The following is a 7536-nucleotide window of genomic DNA, read 5'->3' on the forward strand; positions in this document are numbered from 1 at the left end:
CCTCCCACACTTGGCCCATGCAGCCCTCTGGGGCCGGTGTCCCCACCTGGTGGACCCCCAGGACCCTCCCGGTGGTCCCGGTATGTTACCGATAGCACCCAAAACTTTTCCGGTGACCAAAACAGGACTTCCCATATATAAATCTTTACCTCCGGACCATTCCGGAACTCCTCATGACGTCCAGGATCTCAACCGGGACTCTGAACTGTTGGGTAACGTAGTAATTTCAAAAAAAAATCCTACGCACACGCAAGATCATGGTGATGCATAGCAACGAGAGGGGAGAGTAATGTCCATGTACCCTCGTAGACCGTAAGCGGAAGCGTTACGACAATGCGGTTGATGTAGTCGTACGTCTTCATGATCCGACTGATCCAAGTACCGAACGTACGGCACCTCCGAGTTCAGCACACGTTCAGCTCGATGACGATCCCCGGACTCCGATCCAACAAAGTTTCAGGGATGAGTTCCGTCAGCACGACGGCGTGGTGACGATGATGATGTTCTACCGGCGCAAGGCTTCGCCTAAACTCCGCTTCGATATGAACGAGGTGGAATATGGTGGAGGGGGGCACCGCACATGGCTAAGGAACGATCACGTAGATCAACTTGTGTGTTCTAAGGTGCCCCCCTGCCCCCGTATATAAAGGAGCAAGGGGGGTGCGGCCGGCCCTAGGAGGAGGCGCGCCGGAGGAGTCCTACTCCCACCGGGAGTAGGACTCCCCCCCTTTCCCTAGTTGGACTAGGACTTGGGGGGAAGGAGGAGAGGGGGGAAAGGAAAGGGTGGGCGCCGCCCCCCCTCCTTGTCCTATTCGGACTTGGGGGGGAAGGGGCGCGCGGCTGCCCCTAGGCCTCCTCTCCTCTTCCTCCACTAGGCCCAATAAGGCCCATTAGGTCACCGGGGGGTTCCGGTAACCTCCCGGTACTCCGGTAAAATGCCGATTTCACCCGGAACACTTCCGATGTCCAAACATAGGCTTCCAATATATCAATCTTTATGTCTCGACCATTTCGAGACTCCTCGTCATGTCCGTGATCACATCCGGGACTCCGAACAACCTTCGGTACATCAAAACTTATAAACTCATAATAAAACTGTCATCATAACGTTAAGCGTGCGGACCCTATGGGTTCGAGAACTATGTAGACATGACCTAGAACTATTCTCAGTCAATAACCAATAGCGGAACCTGGATGCTCATATTGGCTCCTACATATTCTGTGAAGATCTTTATCGGTCAAACCGCATAACAACATACGTTGTTCCCTTTGTCATCGCTATGTTACTTGCCCGAGATTCGATCGTCGGTATCCAATACCTAGTTCAATCTCGTTACTGGCAAGTCTCTTTACTTGTTACGTAATGCATCATTTCGTAACTAACTCATTAGCTACATTGCTTGCAAGGCTTATAGTGATGTGCATTACCGAGAGGGCCCAGAGATACCTCTCCGACAATCGGAGTGACAAAACCTAATCTCGAAATACGCCAACCCAACATGTACCTTTGGAGACACCTGTAGTACTCCTTTATAATCACCCAGTTACGTTGTGACGTTTGGTAGAACCCAAAGTGTTCCTCCGATAAACGGGAGTTGCATAATCTCATAGTTACAGGAACATGTATAAGTCATGAAGAAAGCAATAGCAATATACTAAACGATCAAGTGCTAGGCTAACGGAATGGGTCATGTCAATCACATCATTCTCCTAATGATGTGATCCCATTAATCAAATGACAACACATGTCTATGGTTAGGAAACATAACCATCTTTGATTAATGAGCTAGTCAAGTAGAGGCATACTAGTGACTATATGTTTGTCTATGTATTCACACATGTATCATGTTTCCGGTTAATACAATTCTAGCATGAATAATAAACATTTATCATGATATGAGGAAATAAATAGTAACTTTATTATTGCCTCTAGGGCATATTTCCTTCAGTCTCCCACTTGCACTAGAGTCAATAATCTAGATTACACAGTAATGATTCTAACACCCATGGAGTCTTGGTGCTGATCATGTTTTGCTCGTGGAAGAGGCTTAGTCAATGGGTCTACAACATTCAGATCCATATGTATCTTGCCAATCTCTATGTCTCCCACCTGGACTTGGTCCCGGATGGAATTGAAGCATCTCTTGATGTGCTTGGTCCTCTTGTGAAATCTGGATTCCTTTGCCAAGGCAATTGCACTAGTATTGTCATAGAAGATCTTCATTGGTCCCGATGCACTAGGTATGACACCTAGATCGGAAATGAACTCCTTCATTTGCTGCTTCCGAAGCAACTATGTACTCCGCTTCACATGTAGATCCCGCCACGACGCTTTGTTTAGAACTGCACCAACTAACAGCTCCACATTTAATAAAAACACGTATCTGGTTTGCGATTTAGAATCGTCCGGATCAGTGTCAAAGCTTGCATCTACATAACCATTTACGACTAGCTCTTTGTCACCTCCATATACGAGAAACATATCCTTAGTGCTTTTCAGGTATTTCAGGATGTTCTTGACCGCTGTCCAGTGATCCACTCCTGGATTACTTTGGTAATTTCCTGCCAAGCTTATTGCTAAGCACACATCAGGTCTGGTACACAGCATTGCATACATGATAGAGCCTATGGCTGAAGCATAGGGAACATCTTTCATTTTCTCTCCATCTTCTGCTGTGGTCAGGCATTGAGTTTGACTCAACTTCACACCTTGTAGTACGGGCAAGAACCCTTTCTTTGCCTGATCCATTTTGAAATTTTTCAAAACTTTATCAAGGTATGTGCTTTGTGAAAGTCCAATTAAGGGTCTTGATCTATCTCTATAAATCTTGATGCCCAACATATAAGCAGCTTCACCGAGGTCTTCCATAGAAAAACTTTTATTAAAGTATCCCTTTATGCTATCCAGAAATTCTATATCATTTCCAATTAATAATATGTCATCTACATATAATATCAGAAATGCTACAGAGCTCCCACTCACTTTCTTGTAAACACAGGCTTCTCCAAAAGTCTGTATAAAACCATATGCTTTGATCACACTATCAAAGCATTTATTACAACTCCGAGATGCTTGCACCAGTCCATAAATGGATCGCTGGAGCTTGCACACTTTGTTAGCACCTTTTGGATCAACAAAACCTTCTGGCTGCATCATATACAACTCTTCTTCCAGAAATCCATTCAAGAATGCAGTTTTGACATCCATTTGCCAAATTTCATAATCATAACATGCAGCAATTGCTAACATGATTCGGACAGACTTAAGCATCACTACGGGTGAGAAAGTCTCATCGTAGTCAACCCCTTGAACTTGTCAAAAACGTTTTGCAACAAGTCGAGCTTTATAGACAGTTACATTACCATCAACGTTAGTCTTCTTCTTAAAAATCCATTTATTCTCAATGGCTTGCCGATCATCGGGCAAGTCAACCAAAGTCCATACTTTGTTCTCATACATGGATCCCATCTCAGATTTCATGGCCTCTAGCCATTTTGCGGAATCTGGGCTCATTGTCGCTTCCTCATAGTTCGTAGGTTCATCATGGTCAAGTAACATGACTTCCAGAATAGGATTACTGTACCACTCTAGTGCGGATCTTACTCTGGTAGACCTACGAGGTTCAGTAGAAACTTGATCTGAAGTTTCATGATCAATATCATTAGCTTTCTCACTGATTGGTGTAGTTGTCACAGGAACCGATTCTTGTGATGAACTACTTCCCAATAAGGGAGCAGGTATAGTTACCTCATCAAGTTCTACTTTCCTCCCACTCACTTCTTTCGAGAGAAACTCCTTCTCTAGAAAGGATCCGAATTTTGCAACGAAAATCTTGCCTTCAGATCTGTGATAGAAGGTGTACCCAACAGTCTCTTTTGGGTATCCTATGAAGACACATTTCTCCGGTTTGGGTTCGAGCTTATCTGGTTGAAGTTTCTTCACATAAGCATCGCAGCCCCAAACTTTAAGAAATGACAACTTTGGTTTCTTGCCAAACCACAGTTCATGAGGCGTCGTCTCAACGGATTTTGATGGTGCCCTATTTAACGTGAATGCGGCCGTCTCTAAAGCATAACCCCAAAACGATAGCGGTAAATCAGTAAGAGACATCATAGATCGCACCATATCTAGTAAAGTATGATTACGACGTTCGGACACACCATTTCGTTGTGGTGTTCCGGGTGGCGTGAGTTGCGAAACTATTCCGCATTGTTTCAACTATAAACCAAACTCGTAACTCAAATATTCTCCTCCACGATCAGATTGTAGAAATTTTATTTTCTTGTTACAATGATTTTCCACTTCACTCTGAAATTCTTTGAACTTTTCAAATGTTTCAGACTTGTGTTTCATTAAGAAGATATACCTACCCATATCTTCTCAAATCATCTGTGAATGTGAGAAAATAACGATACCCGCCGCGAGCTTCAACATTCATTGGACCACAAACATCAGTATGTATGATTTCCAACAAATCAGTTGCTCGCTCCATAGTTCCGGAGAACGGCGTTTTAGTCATCTTGCCCATGAGGCACGGTTCGCAAGTACCAAGTGATTCATAATCAAGTGATTCCAAAAGCCCATCAGTATGGAGTTTCTTCATGCGCTTTACACCGATATGACCTAAACGGCAGTGCCACAAATAAGTTGCACTATCATTATCAACTCTGCATCTTTTGGTTTCAACACTATGAATATGTGTATCACTACTATCGAGATTCAATAAAAATAGACCACCCTTCAAGGGTGCATGACCATAAAAGATATTACTCATATAAATAGAACAACCATTATTCTCTGACTTAAATGAATAACTGTCTCGCATCAAACAAGATTCAGATATAATGTTCATGCTCAACGCTGGAACCAAATAACAATTATTTAGGTCTAAAACTAATCCCGATGGTAGATGTAGAGGTAGCGTGCCGACTGCGATCACATCGACTTTGGAACCATTTCCCATGCGCATCGTCACCTCGTCCTTAGCCAATCTTCGCTTAATACGTAGTCCCTGTTTCGAGTTGCAAATATTAGCAACAAAACCAGTATCAAATACCCAGGTACTACTGCGAGCATTAGTAAGGTACACATCAATAACATGTATATCACATATACCTTTGTTCACTTTGCCATCCTTCTTATCCGCCAAATACTTGGGGCAGTTCCGCTTCCAGTGTCCAGTCTGCTTGCAGTAGAAGCACTCAGTCTCAGGCTTAGGTCCAGACTTGGGTTTCTTCTCTTGAGCAGCAACTTGTTTGCTGTTCTTCTTGAAGTTCCCCTTCTTCTTCCCTTTGCCCTTTTTCTTGAAACTGGTGGTCTTGTTAACCATCAACACTTGATGCTCCTTCTTGATTTCTACCTCCGCGGCTTTTAGCATTGCGAAGAGCTCGGGAATAGTCTTGTCCATCCCTTGCATATTATAGTTCATCACGAAGCTCTTGTAGCTTGGTGGCAGTGATTGAAGAATTCTGTCAATGACACTATCATCAGGAAGATTAACTCCCAATTGAATCAAGTGATTATTATACCCAGACATTTTGAGTATGTGTTCACTGACAGAACTATTCTCCTCCATCTTGCAGCTATAGAACTTATTGGAGACTTCATATCTCTCAATCCGGGCATTTGCTTGAAATATTAACTTCAACTCCTGGAACATCTCATATGCTCCATGACGTTCAAAATGTCGTTGAAGACCCGGTTCTAAGCCGTAAAGCATGGCACACTGAATTATCGAGTAGTCATCAGCTTTGCTCTGCCAGACGTTCTTAACGTCGTCAGTTGCATCAGCAGCAGGCATGGCACCCAGCGGTGCATCCAGGACGTAGTTCTTCTATGCAGCAATGAGGATAATCCTCAGGTTACGGACCCAGTCCATGTAATTGCTGCCATCATCTTTCACCTTTGCTTTCTCAAGGAACGCATTAAAATTCAACGGAACAACAACACGAGCCATCTGTCTACAACAAACATAGACAAGCAAAATACTATCAGGTACTAAGTTCATGATAAATTTAAGTTCAATTAGTCATATTACTTAAGAACTCCCACTTAGATAGACATCCCTCTAATCCTCTAAGTGATTACGTGATCCATATCAACTACACCATGTCCGATCGTCACGTGAGATGGAGTAGTTTCAACAGTGAACATCAATATGTTGATCATATCTACTATATGATTCACGCTCGACCTTTCCTCCGTGTTCCGAGGCCATATCTGTTATATGCTAGGCTCGTCAAGTTTAACCTGAGTATTCCGCGTGTGCAACTGTTTTGCACCCGTTGTATTTGAACGTAGAGCCTATCACACTCGATCATCACGTGGTGTCTCAGCACGAAGAACTTTCGTAACGGTGCATACTCAGGGAGAACACTTCTTGAAAATTTAGTGAGAGATCATCTTAAAATGCTACCGTCAATCAAAGCAAGATAAGATGCATAAATGATAAACATCACATGCAATCAATATAAGTGATATGATATGGCCATCATCATATTGTGCTTGTGATCTCCATCTTCGAAGCACCGTCGTGATCACCATCATCACCGGCGCGACACCTTGATCTCCATCATAGCATCGTTGTCGTTACGCCATCTATTGCTTCTACGACTATCGCTACCGCCTAGTGATAAAGTAAAGCAATTACAGGGCATTTGCATTTCATACAATAAAGCGACAACCATATGGCTCCTGCCAGTTTCCGATAACTTCGGTTACAAAACATGATCATCTCATACAATAAAATATAGCATCACGTCTTGATCATATCACATCACAACATGCCCTGCAAAAACAAGTTAGACGTCCTCTACTTTGTTGTTGCAAATTTTACGTGGCTGCTATGGGCTTAGCAAGAACCGTTCTTACCTACGCATCAAAACCACAACGATAGTTCGTCAAGTTAATGTTGTTTTAACCTTCGCAAGGACCGGGCGTAGCCACACTCGGTTCAGCTAAAGTGAGAGAGACAGACACCCGCCAGTCACCTTTAAGCACGTGTGCTCGGAACGGTGAAACCAGTCTCGCGTAAGCGTACGCATAATGTCGGTCCGGGCCGCTTCATCTCACAATACTGCTGAGCCAAAGTATGACATGCTAGTTAGCAGTATGACTTGTATCGCCCACAACTCACTTGTGTTCTACTCGTGCATATGACATCTACGCATAAAACCAGGCTCGGATGCCACTGTTGGGTAACGTAGTAATTTCAAAAAAAAATCCTACGCACACGCAAAATCATGGTGGTGCATAGCAACGAGAAGGGAGAGTAATGTCCACGTACCCTCGTAGACCGTAAGCGGAAGCGTTATGACAACGCGGTTGATGTAGTCGTACGTCTTCACGATCCGACCGATCCAAGTACCGAACGTACGGCACCTCCGAGTTCAGCACACGTTCAGCTCGATGACGATCCCCGGACTCCGATCCAGCAAAGTGTCGGGGATGAGTTCCGTCAGCACGACGGTGTGATGACGATGATGATGTTCTACCGGCGCAGGGCTTCGCCTAAACTCCGCGACGATATGACCGAG

This window comes from Triticum dicoccoides, chromosome 6B (genome assembly GCF_002162155.2).
Source record: "Triticum dicoccoides isolate Atlit2015 ecotype Zavitan chromosome 6B, WEW_v2.0, whole genome shotgun sequence".
NCBI lineage: Eukaryota > Viridiplantae > Streptophyta > Magnoliopsida > Poales > Poaceae > Triticum > Triticum dicoccoides.